A 15,464-nucleotide genomic window follows, 5' to 3' on the forward strand; every position below is an offset into this window, starting at 1 on the left:
GGAGAGTTAAATGGAATTTTGTTTAAATGCAATGAATGCCCAAGTGAGTTTTATTTTAAAAATGAAAGAATGACAACATCTGGAAAGAAACTTTCATATAATTTATCGTATTAATAGACCTAAGGAGAAAATTGTCCATATATCTTAAAAAGGCATTTGAAAAACTTCAAAACCTATTTCCTTTTTAAAAAATTTTTTTTTAATTTATTTTTGAGAGAGAGAGCACACAAGCAGGGGAGGGGCAGAGAGAGAGAGAGAGAGAGGGAATCCCAAGCGGGTTCTGCACTGTCAGCACACAGCCCAATGTGGGGTCTCAACGCACAAACCCTGATATGATGACTTGAGTCAAAATCAAGAGTTGGACACTTAACTGACTCAGCCACCCAGGTGCCCCTTCAAAATCTAGTTTTAAAAAAAAGAAAAGGAAAAGAAGGGTAGGATTTTATGCTTTATTAATACTTACCAAATGTATATTCTCAATCTCAGCCCAAAAGTCAACGTCTTACCTTACTTAATAATTAATTTAAGGAAGCATTTCTGCTAAGTCAGAAACAAGGCAAGGATGCCTATTATTACAACACTACTTTAGCATTGTTTTATTAAAAACAAATTTTTTTTAATGTTTATTTTTGAGACAGCGTGAGCAGGGGAGGGGGAGAGGGATGGAAACACAGAATCTGAGGCAGGCTTCAGGCTCTGAGCTGTCAGCAGAGCCCAACGCGGGGCTTGAACTCACAAACTGTGAGATCATGACCCAAGCTGAAGTTGGACGCTTAACCGACTGAGCCACCCAGGTGCCCCTAACATTGTTTTAAAGGTATTAGCCAATGCAATTGAAACAGAAAACAATCTGAGTTATAAAATTCCCCAGCAAAAATGGAGGGGTGCCTGGCTGGCTCAGTCAGAAGATCATGCAGTTCTTGATCTCAGGGTTGTGAGTTGGAGCCCCACATTGAGTGTAGAGATTACTTTAAATAAATAAATAAATAAATAAATAAATAAATAAATAAATAAATAAACAAACAAACTAACTAACTAACTAACTTTTTTAAAAAGTTAAAACTCTCTCTACTGGCAGACAGTAAGAAATTTAAGAATATCAATGGGAAAATCCTAAAATAAGAAAATGTAGTAACATAGCAAGATACAGTACACAGAACCCAATAGTCTCTTATATATAAAAAACAACGTTAAGAAATATGATAGAAACCACTTACAAAAGCACAAAATATGCTAGGAATTTACCCAAGGGATACAGGAGTACTGATGAATAGGGGCACTTGAACCCCAATGTTTATAGCAGCACTCTCAACAATAGCCAAATTATGGAAAGAGCCTAAATGTCCATCAACTGATGAATGGATAAAGAAATTGTGGTTTATATACACAATGGAGTACTACGTGGCAATGAGAAAGAATGAAATATGGCCCTTTGTAGCAACGTGGATGGAACTGGAGAGTGTGATGCTAAGTGAAATAAGCCATACAGAAAAAGACAGATACCATATGTTTTCACTCTTATGTGGATCCTGAGAAACTTAACAGAAACCCATGGGGGAGGGGAAGGAAAAAAAAAAGAGGTTAGAGTGGGAGAGAGCCAAAGCATAAGAGACTCTTAAAAACTGAGAACAAACTGAGGGTTGATGGGGGGTGGGAGGGAGGGGAGGGTGGGTGATGGGTATTGAGGAGGGCACCTTTTGGGATGAGCACTGGGTGTTGTATGGAAACTAATTTGACAATAAATGTCATATATTGGAAAAAAAGTAAATAAAAAATAAAATAAGCCATTAAAAAAAAGCACAAAATATAACATATCTAGATACAAACTTAAGAAATGTACCTTCTGTAGGAGATAGGCCTTAAAACACTCTTGTAAGAAAAAAAGTTGACTTGAACAAATGGAAAGACTTTAATTTCTTTTTTAAAAAATTCTCCCCAACTTATTTAGTTCAACTTTGTGTTTTGAGATAGAGATTCACACACAGTTGTAAGAGTAATACAGAGATCTTGTGTATGTTTAATGCAGTTTCTCTCAATAGTAACATCTTGCAAAACCATGGTATAATATCACAAGTTCTAAGTATACAGTCATGATACAGAATATGCCCATTACCATAAGGATCCTTTATGTTTTCCTAGTCATACTTATTTTCCTCCCAACTTCACCCCCTTCTTAATCCCTGGTAACCACTACTCTGTTCTCTATTTCTACATTTTGTCATTTGAAGAATGTTATATAAAATGGAATTACATAGTAGATAATCTTTTACTGTTTTTTTTTTTTTCACTCAGTACAATTCTCTATGTATTCAGATGGGTTATTGTGTGAATCAATAGTTCATTTCTTTTTATTGGTGAGTAGTATTCCATGGTATGGATATACCACATTGTAACCATTTATCACTGGAGGATATCTGGATTGTTTCCAGATTTTGGTTATTATGAATAAAACTGCTATAAAATGCTGTATTCATGTTCAGGGTTTTTAAAATTGTTATGAAGTATACATAATATTTATCATCTTAACTATCTTTAAGTGTACAGTTCAGTAGTGTTAAATACATCCACATTGTTGTACAACTAAGAGTTCTCCAGAACTCTTTTTGTCTTGCATGTTTAATGTCTACGCTCATTAAACAACAACTCTTTATTCCTCCTGCTACCCATCCGTCTCCTGGCATCCACTATCTACTTTCTGTCTCTATGGATTTGACTACTTTCAGTGCCTCATGTAAGTGAGATCATATATATTTGTCTTTTTGTGACCAGCTCATTCACTGATCATAATGTCGTTGAGGTTCATCCATGTTGAGGGATATTACAGAATTTTCTTCCTTTTTAAGGCTGAATAATACTCCATTCTACGTAAACTTTGTGTAACCATTCATCCATTAATGGACACTTGGGTTGCTTCTACCTTTTGGCTACTATGAATAATGCTGCTATGAACTTGGGTGTACAAATATCTCTTAGGTATATACATAAAAGAATAGGCTTTCTAAGATTAGAATTGCTAGATCATATGGTAATTTTTGATGTTGGCAAGTTGGACAGCCACATGCAAAAGAATTAAACTGGACCACTCTCTTACTACATACCTAAAAATTAACTCAAAATGGGTTAACAACTTGAATGTAAAACGTGAAACTAAGTGCTGTCAAAACTCTGACTTTTAAATAAATGGAACATTAATGTATGAGAATATTTTCAACTTGCTTTGAAAACTATAAAATACTATAGCTATAAGGAATAATGATGATGATGATGATGATGATGATGATGATGATGATGATGATGTTACTATGACTATATCAAATATTCTGATTTGGAAAGGTTAAAAAAAAAACCTAAAACTATAAAACTCCTAGAAATAAACAGCTGTTAGCTCCTTGACATTGGTCTTGATGATGATTGTTTGTATTTGACACCAAAGGCAGAAAAAAGTAGGACTACATCAAATGAAAAAAGCTTCTGCACAGCAAAGGAGACCATCAACAAAATGAAAAGGCAACTGAATGAATGAAAGAAAATATTTGCAAACCTTATATTTGATAAGGGATTAATATCTAAAATATATAAAGAAGCCATGCAACTCTATACCTAAGCAAACAAAAACATTCAGTTAAAAAATAGGCAGAGGACCCAAGTAGATATTTTTCCAAACAAGACATACATATGATCAATAATTACATAAAGATGTACTCACCATATCAAGGAAATGCAAATGAAAACCACAATGAGATATCACCTCATACCTGTTAGAATGGCATTATCAAAAAGACAAGAAATATATGTTTGACAAGGAAATGGAGAAAGGAGAAATTTTATGCACTGTTGGTGGGAATGTAAACTGGTGCAACCACTATGGAAAAAAGCATGGAATTTTTCTCAAATAATTAAAAGTAGAACTACCATATGATATATCAATTCCACTTCTGGGTATTTACCCAAAGGAAAAGAAAACACTAAGTCAAAAAGATGTATGAAAATGTGGTATACTTGGGAAGTGGAATATTATTCAGCCACAAAAAGAAGGAAATCTTGCCATTTGTAACTGCATGGATAGATCCTGAGGGCATTATGTAAGTGAGATAAGTCAGACAGAGAAAGAAAAATACTGTATGATCTCACTTATATGTAGAATCTAAAACAAAACAAAATAAAACCCAAATTCACAGAGAACCTATTGGTGGTTTTCAGAAGTGAGGAGTGTGGGGTGGGTAAAATGGATGAAGTTGGTCAAAAGTCTAGTTATAAATAAGTTCTAAGGATATGATATACAGCATGATGGCAATAGTTAATACTACTGTATTGTATATTTGAAAGTTGCTAAGACGTATATCTAAAAATTCTTATCACAAGAAAAAAGTTGTAACTATGTTTAGTGATAGATGTTAACTGGACTTATTGTGTTCATTTCACAATATATACAAATATTGACTTGTTCTATGGTAGAAAAAAATCCGTTGTATTCATATACACTTGCAATGTACAATCTGAAAATGAAATTAAAAACTAAAAAATTCCATTTACAATAGCCTCACAATAATATACTTAGGAATAAATTTAACAAAAGAAGTGTAAAACTTAGAAAACTATAGAACATTTGGTGAAATAAATTTTAAAAGACTTTAATAAATGGAAAGACATCCCAAGATTATAGATAGGAAGACTTAATATATTTTTTTAAGTAGGCTTCACGGCCAGAGTGGAGCCCAATGCAGGGCTTGAACTCATGACCCTGAGATCAAGACGTGAACTGAGATCAAGAATCAGACGCTTGACTGACATCCAGGTGCCCCTCCTTTATTTTTTTTTAAGTAATCTCCACACCTGGTGTGGAGCTCAAACTTACAACCCCGAGATCAAGAGTCACATGCTCTACCAAGTAAGCCAACCAGGTGCCCCTAGGAAAATTTAATATTGTTAAGATGGTAGTACTTCCCAAGTTGATCCACAGATTTGAAACAATTCTATAGAATCTCAGTTGACTTATTTGTAAAAACCGACTGATCCCACAACCCTGAGATCATGACCTGAGCTGAAATCAAGAGTCAGATGCTCAACTGACTGAGCCACCCAGGCGCCCCTTTACTTCTCTATTTAAAGTTACTGTAAGGACAATTACACACTATTATATTGGTACAAGGATGGGAATGTAGATCAATGGAATAGAATTGAGAGTCCAGAAATAAACCCATGCATCTATAAGGTCAATCAATTTTGATGATTCGACTGAGAAAATTTGAGCAGGCTTTTAAAATAAATGTGCTGTAACAACAGCATAGTTGCCTGCAAAGAATAAAGTGGGACCCTTATCTCTCATCATATACAAAAATTAACCCCAAATGGATCAAACTGATAAATTCAAGAGCTAAAACTTTTATAAAACTCTCTGAAGGAAACACAGAGGCAAATCATCATGGTCTCAGATTGCCAAAGGATTCTTAGATATAACATCAAAAGCATGACCAACAAAAAAATTAGATAATTTTCATTTCAAGATAATTAAATATTTTGTGCTTCAAAGGACACCATGTAGGGGTGCCTGGGTGGTTCAGTTAGTTGAGTGTCCGACTTTGACTCAGGTCATGATCTTACGGTTTGCGGGTTTGAGCCCCACATCAGGCTCTGTACTGACAGCTCAGAGCCTGGAGTCTGCTTTGGATTCTGTGTCTCCCTCTCTCTCTGCCCCTCCCCCCACTCATGCTCTGTCTCTCTCTCAAAAATAAACATTAAAAAATTAAAAAAAAAAAAGGACACCATCTAAGAAGTGAAAAGACATCCCATCAAATGAAAGAAAATATTTGCAAATCATATATCTATTAAGGAACTTCTATCCAAAATATACTCTTACAACTCCATAATAGACAACTCAATTTTTAAATGGGAAAGGATCTGAATAGACATTTCTATGAAACTGACATTCAACATCGTTAGTGATCAGGGAAATACATATTAAAACCACAATGACATGTCACTTCACACTCACTAGAATGGCTATAATTTTAACAAATGGAAAAATGCAAGTGTTTTTAACATGTGGAAAATGTAACCCTCAAACAATTGCCTGTGGGATTGTGAAACAGTGCAGCCAGTGTGCACTGTTTAGCCATTCTTCAAAAAGTTAAACATAGGGGCACCTGGGTGGCTCGGTTAAGCGTCAGACTTGGGCTCAGGTCATGATCTTTTAGTCTATGAGCTCGAGCTGAGCCCCATGTGGGGCTCTGTGCTGACAGCTTGGAGCCTGGAGCCTGCTTCAGATTCTGTGTCTCCCTCTCTTTGTGCCCCTCCCCCGTTCATGCTCTGTCTCTCTCTGTCTCTCAAAAATAAATAAACATTAAAAAAGTGTGATAAAAAAAGTTAAACATAGAATTACCGTATGACTTAGCAATTCCACTCCTAGGTATATACACGAGAGAACTGAAAACATATATTCACACAAAAACTTGTACATGAATATTCATTGCAGCATTATTTATAATTTCCCAAAACTAGAAACAGCTCAGAAGTTTATCAACTGATGAATGGATAAACAAAATGTATATGTTTGTGCAATAGAATATGATTCAGTAATAAAAAGGAATGAAGTACTGATACATCCTAGATTAATCTTGAAAACAGTATGCATCAGTAAATAAGCCAGACACAAATGGCTTCAAAATGTATAATTGTATTTATATGAAATGTCCAGAATAGGCAACACCATTCAAACAGAAAGTATGTTTTTGGAAACTAGTGATGGAGGAAGGTGAGAATGGAGAGTGAGTGCTACAAGTACATGGTCTCTTTTTTCGATGATGAGAATATTCTGGAGTTAGATAACAGTGATGATGGCCCAACCTTGTGCATATAATAAAATCTACTGCTGAACTGTTAAATTTAAAATGAATTTCATGCTGTCTGTTGTATCTCGATAAAAATTATTTACATTAATATTTGCTAAGAATAAACATAGAGATGATTCCAGAATTAGACCTACACATACATAGTTAATTGATTTTTTTTTTTTTTTACAAAGTCGATGTATTAGTTTCCTATTGTTGTAACAATTTACCATAAACCTAGTGGCTCAAGACAACACATAGTTATCTCATACTTCTTTAGGTCAAAAGTCTGAAATGAGTTTCACTGCTTAAAGTCAACGGTTGACATGGCTGCATTCTTTTCTGGATGCTCTAGAAGAGAATCAGTTTCCTTCCTTTTCCAGCTTTGAGAAACTCTGCTTTCCTCAGCTCATGGCCTCCTTTCATCTTCAAATCCAGTAATGACTGAGTCTTCCCTCACACCACTCTGACACTGACACTTATGCCTTCCTCTTCCCCATTTAAGGATCCTGTGATTACACTCGGCCCAACCATATAATTCAGGACAACTCCCTATTTTAAAGTCAGCTAAATATCAACTTTTCATCCCCACTGCCATGTAACAATGGGTTCCAGGAATTCAAATGTGGACATTTTGGGGAGCCTAATATCTTGCTTACCATAGACATTAAGGTAATTCAACAAACTGTCAGCAAATAGCTTAGAACAACTGGATTTCCATATGGAAAAGTATTTTTTATTATTACCTCACACCATACACAATAATGAACTTCAAGTGGACCATAGATCTAAAGATAAAAAATAAAACTATAAAAACTTTCGAACAAACAGAGGAGAATAACACTGGGATAGGCAACGTTTTATTAGAAAGAACACAAAGAGCATAAAGCATTAAAGAAAAGAGGTGATAAATTAGATTCTATCAAAAGTAAAATTACTTTTTGAAAGACACTATTAAGAAATTGAGAAAGGCAAGCCTTAGGCAGGGAGAAATATTTACAATATGTATGTCTGACAAAAGACTTTTATCAAAGTATGTAAAAACTACTACAACTCAATAATAAAAACACAACCAATTTTTAAATGGAAAAAAATTTAAGATGTCACAAAAGAAATAAAAGAACCGTTAATAAGTGTATGAATATGCTGAAATCCATAGTCATCAGAAAATGCAAATCAAACCACAATTTGATGCCACAATTTGAACCCTCTCAAATGGTTACAATTAAAAAGACTGACAATAGCAAATATAGAAGGGATGTGAGATGTGAAACAACTGGAATTTTCATATACTTCTGGTGAGAATGTAAAATGGTACAACTTTGTAAAACAACCTGGCAGTTTCTTTTAAAATTATACACTAATCATATAATCCACCAATTCCACTCCTACATATTTCCCAATATAAATGAAAACATATGTTTACGAAAAGATTTGTACACAAATACTTCATAACAGATTTATTTATATTAGCCAATATGGAAACAACTCAAAAGTGCATAAACCCGTTAATGGTTACACAAATTCAGATATACGATGTCTACATTTGTTCAAACTCATCAAATTGTTCACTTACAATGAGTGCATGTTATTGCACCTAAATTGTAACTCAGTAAAGTTGATTTAAAAAAAAATGCACATAGGGGAGCCTCGCTGGCTTAGTCAAAAGAGCATACAACTCTTGATCTTAAGGTCATGAGTTTGAGCCCCACATTGGATATAGAGATTACTAAAAACAAACTTTTTAAAAGTATGCACATAAATAAATATAATTGACAAACCATAAAATTAACTCTTAAGTTGTACAAGTTAGTCACTTTTAGCACATCCATAGAGTTTGTATGACTATCTTCATCATCTAATCCAAGAACATTTTATCACCCCAAAAAGAAACCCTACACCTATCAGCAACCACTCCCAATTCCTCTTAACCCTGCCAACCCTAAGTAACTTGAATTTACTCTTTGTATCTACAGATTTGCATACTCTAGGCATTTTTTATAAATGAAATGTGGTCTTCTGTGACTGGCTTCTTCACCTAGAATAATTTTTTCAAGGGCCATCTGTGTTGTGGCATGTTTTTTTTATTGCCAAATAATACTCTGTTGTAAGGATATAACACACTTTCTTTATCCATTCATCTGTTTACAGGCATTTGGGTTGTTTCCACTTTTGGCTATTGTGAAAAATGCTGCAATGAACAATTGTGTATAGGTTTTTGCATGAATGTACATTTCCAATTTTCTTGGATCTATGTATAGGACTGGAATTACTGGGTCATACAGTAACTCTATATTTAATACTGGCCTCAAATAATGAGTTGGGGAGTGTTTAATGTAATAGCCTTTAAGAACTTATTTTGTGTAAGCTTTACACATGTTTTCTTAATCCATATGACACTCCTGAAAAAAAAAAATACTGTGTTCAAGATTTTTGATGATGTAGAATATGTTGTGCACACAGCACAAATCATTAGTTCAAGGTCATAGATGGTAATTTTCAGGACTAGGATTTGAATCTCAGGCTTGTCATGATCTGAAGCATACAATTTTCATAACAAGCCATTTTATTTCACACTTTACTTTCTTCCTCATAGTTCTTTTCTACGCTCATCTCTGTAATAGCTGCACCCATACTCTCCGGTCCTACAGAATTCTCATGAAAACTCTGTTCCACCAAGTCCTACTTATTTTACTTTATTTCCTTCATCCTCTTCCACTCATATCAGGCTCAGCCAAAACTTTAGTGTCTTTTTTTGATTTGGTTTGTTTTTAGCTATTTTTACATTTTAATAGCCATCCTCTTTTTTTTCTTTTTTCTATTAGGAATAAGTAGGTGGCAGAGGGACAGAGAGAGAGGGAAAGAGAGAATCCCAAGCTGGCTCCCTGCTATCAGCCTGGACCCCCACTTGGGCTCTACCTCCCCAACAAGAGATCATGACCTGAGCTGAAATCCAGAGTTGGAGGCTTAACCCACTGAGCCACGCAGGCACCCCTGACAGTTTTGTTTTTAAGGTTAACATATACAAGTCCCAAAAAAGTCTTGGGTGAGGCTCCTCTCTTCACTGTGGTGAAGTTCAGTCATATAAGACACTCTACATGGGAGGCCGTCTCACCCTTTCCACCTCTAGACTACATTTCCCAGAAGTTCTTTCGGCTCTAATCAACTTCCGTGGGAACCCAGCAACCTTTTTCTATTTTTAGGAAATATGTGGCTCCCAGGGACTGGCAAGCTCCATGGAGGAAGCTTATCTCCAGGATATGTGGGCTGTGTCCTGTGGGAGCCTAACCTGGAGACTGAGCGTGGATCTGGACGGCCCCTTGATGCGATATGGAGAGGGGAGCAAGGATATTGGCTTCACCCAGGTTTTTGCGCCTTCAGGAAATCGAAACACCAGGCGCCATCTTGTCTGAGCCGACTCCTTCCGGACTACATTTCCCAGAGGCCTCGCAGGAGCACGGCCGTTCCTTCACTCGCTTGCCCGACCGTCGGCCTCCCGGGAAGGGTAACTGCAAGGTGAGCGGCCTAAGTTTTGGGGGGCTCCACCAGGCTGCGCAGGTGCGTCCGTAGGTTGACCGGGGCAACCTGAAGGTGCGGTCTGGGCGGGTCCGTAGTCTCGGCAGGTGTGACTTGGTGGGACTGGGGGAAGGGGCAAGAGGAACAGGATTCCATGTGTACGACTGTGACCTTATGTGACTGTGCGGCGTTCTGTGTAGGGGTGTGATTGTCTCTGTGGTGGGTGTGTCATTGCGACTGACCATGCGCGGACCTCTGTTTGCAGGTGTAACTGGAGATGTCAGTTGTAAATGTGTGGTTCTGACTGTGCTGCTCTGTGTGTCGGTGTGGCTGTCCCCATGGCAGGTCTGTGATAGTGTGCGTTCGTTTTGTGTGACATTGTGTGTAGGAGGTGGGGAGTGTACAGAACTTGTGATTATGCGACTATGACTGTTGGCTGAGGGGTGTATGTGTATGTGTGGTTGTGGTTTATGAGCGTTAACAAAACTAAGCCTACTGCATATCTGTGACTATGTGAGGATGTGTAAGTATGAGCATGTAATTTTTTGTGGCACCGTGTGTGCAGTTGGAGGGTGCCTGTCATTGTTGCCAGGGTGGCAGTGTGCGTTGTCCCAGTGGTTGTGTGAGGTCAAGACAAGATTTTGGTCTTGGACAGCAGAGGCTTCTCCCCTTCTGACATGCTCAGACTGGAATGCTCCCAACAGCATAGACTCTGATCTCTCTCCATGAGTGGTAGGTGTGAGTCCAGAGCTACTACTGCTCTGGTCGTTTGGGTCACAAGGAAGGCCTGGCATCTCATGATTCCTTTCTACTTCCTCAGCTCTGCTCTTCTCAGATAGGTCCCCAGAGGAAGAAGGAGGAATGGCTGTTGACCAAGCCAAATAAAAGGTGCGATGAGGTTTACTTTTTGCTTTTCTTCTGGTTGGCCTTGTTTAACATAGACTCATCAAGTGACCTGGTTCCTACAAATTCTCATTAAAGAAAATGATGAGATGCTGTAGGGTGGGCACACAATCCCAGTATTCTCCATCATTTCTGTCTACATAGTGTTCACATATTAATTTAGAAAATAGCTTCATTTCTCCTATGTATTAAGCTTTTGCTTCTTTTAAACACACACACACACACACACACACACACACACACACCCCATGATTAAAGAATTTGGAAAATGGAAAGTTACAGAGAGTAAAAGTAAGCTCCTACTACCCGGATATAACCGCTGTCAATATTTTTATCAATTTCCTCCTAATACATTTCCTTATGTACATACAGTATACATTATTTTCAAGATTGGAATCTCATAGCATTCATCATTTCATATCTTATGTTTTCAGGAAAAATTTATAGCTGTTATATAGTTAATTTTTCCTTTGTTAAAAATTCCTAAATATTAGATACACAAAAGTGCTTAAAATATAGACATTTTAAGAAGTAATTATAAAGGGCACCTCTAATATAACAGGAACCTGTGTCAGCCCTCCAGTAGCCTCTATTAGTCCTGCCCCAAGAATAAACTTCTTTTCACCTCTTTAAGTAACTCTGACTTTGGTGATAATGTATTTTCTTGTTGATGTTTAAAAACAAAAAAAAAGTTTACCTCATATCTACACATCCTTAAGCAATATAGTCTAGGTTTTCCTTTTTAACTTTATAGAAATTAAATTCTGCTGGGTAGTGCTGTTTTGAGTCTTGTTTTTCCTCACAATATTGTATTTCTTAGACTTACCCTTATTGTTATACCACAGCTATATGTTTAGATATTGGTTGTTTCCTGTTTGGGGTTGATTTGAAAGGGCTGCTCTACACATATTTTTATAAGTACTCTGGTGCACATATGCATGCTTTCCTAGGGTATAAACATACAAATGGAATTGCTAAGCCAAAGGATATGTGTATATCTTCAAATTTACTAGATAATACTGAGCTGGTTTTCAATATGGTTGTACCAGTTAAATTCCTACCAGCAGTTTATAAACATAGTCATCTGTTTTCTTTATAAACATAGTCATCTGTTTTCTCTCTAATACCTTGGCATTTTAATTTTTTTCTCTGCAGATACGAAGGTATATCATATTGTTTTTAAGGTATAAAATACATTACAAAAGTAGAGAAATCAAAGAATATATGACTTGATGAATTTTTTTAAGTAAGCATATTCATTTAACCAGATCCCAAATCAGATTAGGAAATAGAACGTTACTGGCATTCTAGAAGCCTGATTCTTGTGCCACCCATTCACTACTTACCTCTCCCAAATATAACCATTATTCTATCTTCTACAGCCATAGATTAATTTTCCCTGTTCTGGAATTTTATATAAATAGTACCACACAATTTGTGCTTGGCTTTTTTTGTTTAACATTTTATTTCACATGTAATATGAATGTAATATGTAATAATATTATGTAGTATGAATATGCAAGATTCATCCATGTTGCTTCATGTAGTTGTGGGTCATTCATTATTATTGCTGTTTAAAATTACATTGTATGAATAGAACACAATTTATCCATTCCATTATTATTATTATTTTTTAATGTTTATTTATGAGACAGGGAGAGACAGAGCATGAACGGGGGAGGGTCAGAGAGAGAGGGAGACACAGAATCTGAAACAGGCTCCAGGCTCTGAGCCATCAGCCCAGAGCCTGACGCGGGGCTTGAAGTCACGGACCGCGAGATCATGACCTGAGCCGAAGTCGGACGCTTAACCCACTGAGCCACCCAGGCGCCCCTATCCATTCCATTATTGATTGGCATTTGAGTTATTTTCAAGATTTCAGATTGGGCCTATTATGAACAAGGCTACTTTGAATATTCTTGTACATGTCTTTTGGTACACATATGAATGCACTCTGTTGGGTATATCCATAAGAGTGCAATATTTGTGTTGTAGGTTATGCATATATTCAGCTTTAAAATACACTGATAGTTTTCCTAAAAGATTTTTATCAATTTACACTCTCACTTCATTGTATGAGAACCGACTTTAGAACAGAAGCTTTGTTAGAAAGAAAAATAGTTTATAATAAAAAGGTCAGTCCACCAGTAAGGTATTACACTCCTAAATGTACATACCATTGTAAAATGTTTCAGATATATTTGACAGAACTAAAAGATGTAGTTGGACAAATCACAATCATAGTAGGGGATATTTAGCACTTTTCTCACTTTTCACAGCACTTCTCACTGACAGAACAATCAATATAAAACCAGTAAAGTTGTATAATATTGGAACAGCGTAATTGACAAATGACCTACTTGACATATGTGGAACAATGTACCTTACAACTGCAGTATACATTATTTTCAGATGCATGAGACATTTATCATATGCTGGACCATAAAGGGAATCTCAATAAATTTTAAAGGACTGAAATAATACTGTATGTTTTCTTTTTAAAAATTTTTAAAAAGTTTATTTACTTTTTTTTTTGAGACAGAGAGAGTGAGTGGGGGAAGGGCAGAGACAGAGAGGGAAACAGAAAATCTCAAGCAGGCTCTGTTCTGTCAGCCTATAGCCCAACACGGGGCTCAGTCCCACAAACCATGAAATCATGACCTGAGCTTAAACCAAGAGTCAGATGCTTAACCAACTGAGCCACCGAGGTGCCCCCATACTGTATGTTTTCTGATCATAGTGGAATTCGGCTAGATGTCAATAACAAAAAGATGCCTAGAAATATCCGCAATATTTGGGATTTAAGCAATGTATTTATAAATAACAAGTGACCCACAGAAGAAATTGCAATGGAAATTAAAAAATATTGTTAACTGTACGACAATGAAAATATATCACAATGTGTGGTGTTGCTAAAGCTGAACCTAAGGAAAATATATAGATCTGCTAGTAAACAACATTGAAAAATTAGTGATCTAACTCAAGATGTTAAGAAAAAGTATACTAAAACCCAAAGAAAGCAAAAAATGGGAAATAATAAGAATTAGAGCTCAAATAAAAATTTATGTATATTGAAATACAAAATGAATGTACAATAGAGAAAATTAATAAAGCCAAAAATTTTGTTTTTGGAATTAATAAAACTGATAAACCTCTAGAAAAATGTAAAGAAAAAAAAAAGAAGACACAGATTACCAAGTCAGATGGGAGAAAGGCTGAGTTCTCACTTAATTCTTCGTTCATACCTGGGACTTAGTTGCACAATATAAGATGATTAGAACCTGAGCCTAGTGATCATCGTGCTGAGTCCCTTTTTATACTTCATCAGACATGTACATTTCTGCTTTTAATACAGATTTCTATTGGATGTGATGTGTGTTTAAAGTTTTGCATGGTCTGCAATGTCATCACAGCTCATTGTCCTGTCATGAAGATGTACTGGGCTAGGCTAGGTGTTCTTAAAAAGAACTAAATCTTCCTAATTAATATCACTATTTAATTATTCGGGGTTTAATTTTGTGAATAAAATGTTTATTTCATAGGTGATAATAAGAATTGAGTTTGCAGTGAGCTCTCATTTGGGACATTCAGCTTATTATTTTATCATACCTTATTTCTACTTGGATTTGTGCGTGCCCACTTGTGCCGACTAACTGTGAAGTACCCTCTATCCAGGGTTATTGTGTGAGGCCACAGGTGTGATGGGTCCTTCCTGGTTTCAGTACAGTTTTTCCTATTTCGTTTTTTGGAAGGTGGCAGGGGCAGAGGGAGAAAGAGAGAGAATCTTAAGCAGGCTCCATGCCCAGCGTGGAGTGCGATATGGGGCTCCATCTCACAACTATGAAATCATGACCTGAGCCAGAATTATGAGTCAGTCACTCAACTGACTGAATCACCTAGGCACCCCAGTTTTTCCTATTTCTAAGGTTGTTTTTTTTTTCAAAGTTCCTTGAGTCTATACTTTTCAGATTATATAGGTGGAAACAAGCACTTATACCAGAAATATAAATAATAAGATGAGAAAGAATACACATACCTATAATCACTAATTATGGCTAGTTAAAAATTTTTTTATTCACTCTCTTTTGCGCACTTTATATTTTTCTCTCACATGTTATTATGGACTTAAAGCATTTTTCAATGTTTTAATCAACTGTTGGTTCTTGTAGACTCCATCATAATACAAGGAGGAGTGGCAGGAGAGGTATTCATAGTATA

At 36.2% G+C, this 15,464-nt stretch overlaps 1 protein-coding gene across 10 annotated transcripts in view; it reads left to right on the top strand.

The window, feature by feature from the left end:
* Positions 1-15,464, top strand: part of ZFP30 (ZFP30 zinc finger protein) — a 125,735-nt gene that overhangs the window by 91,804 nt on the left and 18,467 nt on the right. For 7 of the 10 annotated variants that reach the window (XM_042969033.1, XM_042969032.1, XM_042969034.1 and 4 more), the window contains 2 exons: positions 10,031-10,343; positions 11,164-11,231. The gene's annotated coding sequence lies outside the window, so the exon portion shown is untranslated. Of the gene's footprint in view, positions 1-10,030; positions 10,386-11,163; positions 11,232-15,464 lie in introns of all 10 variants that reach the window. The other 3 variants (XM_042969036.1, XM_042969029.1, XM_042969028.1) reach the window with 2 other exon arrangements.

Source organism: Panthera tigris, chromosome E2 (assembly GCF_018350195.1).
Source record: "Panthera tigris isolate Pti1 chromosome E2, P.tigris_Pti1_mat1.1, whole genome shotgun sequence".
Taxonomy (NCBI): domain Eukaryota; kingdom Metazoa; phylum Chordata; class Mammalia; order Carnivora; family Felidae; genus Panthera; species Panthera tigris.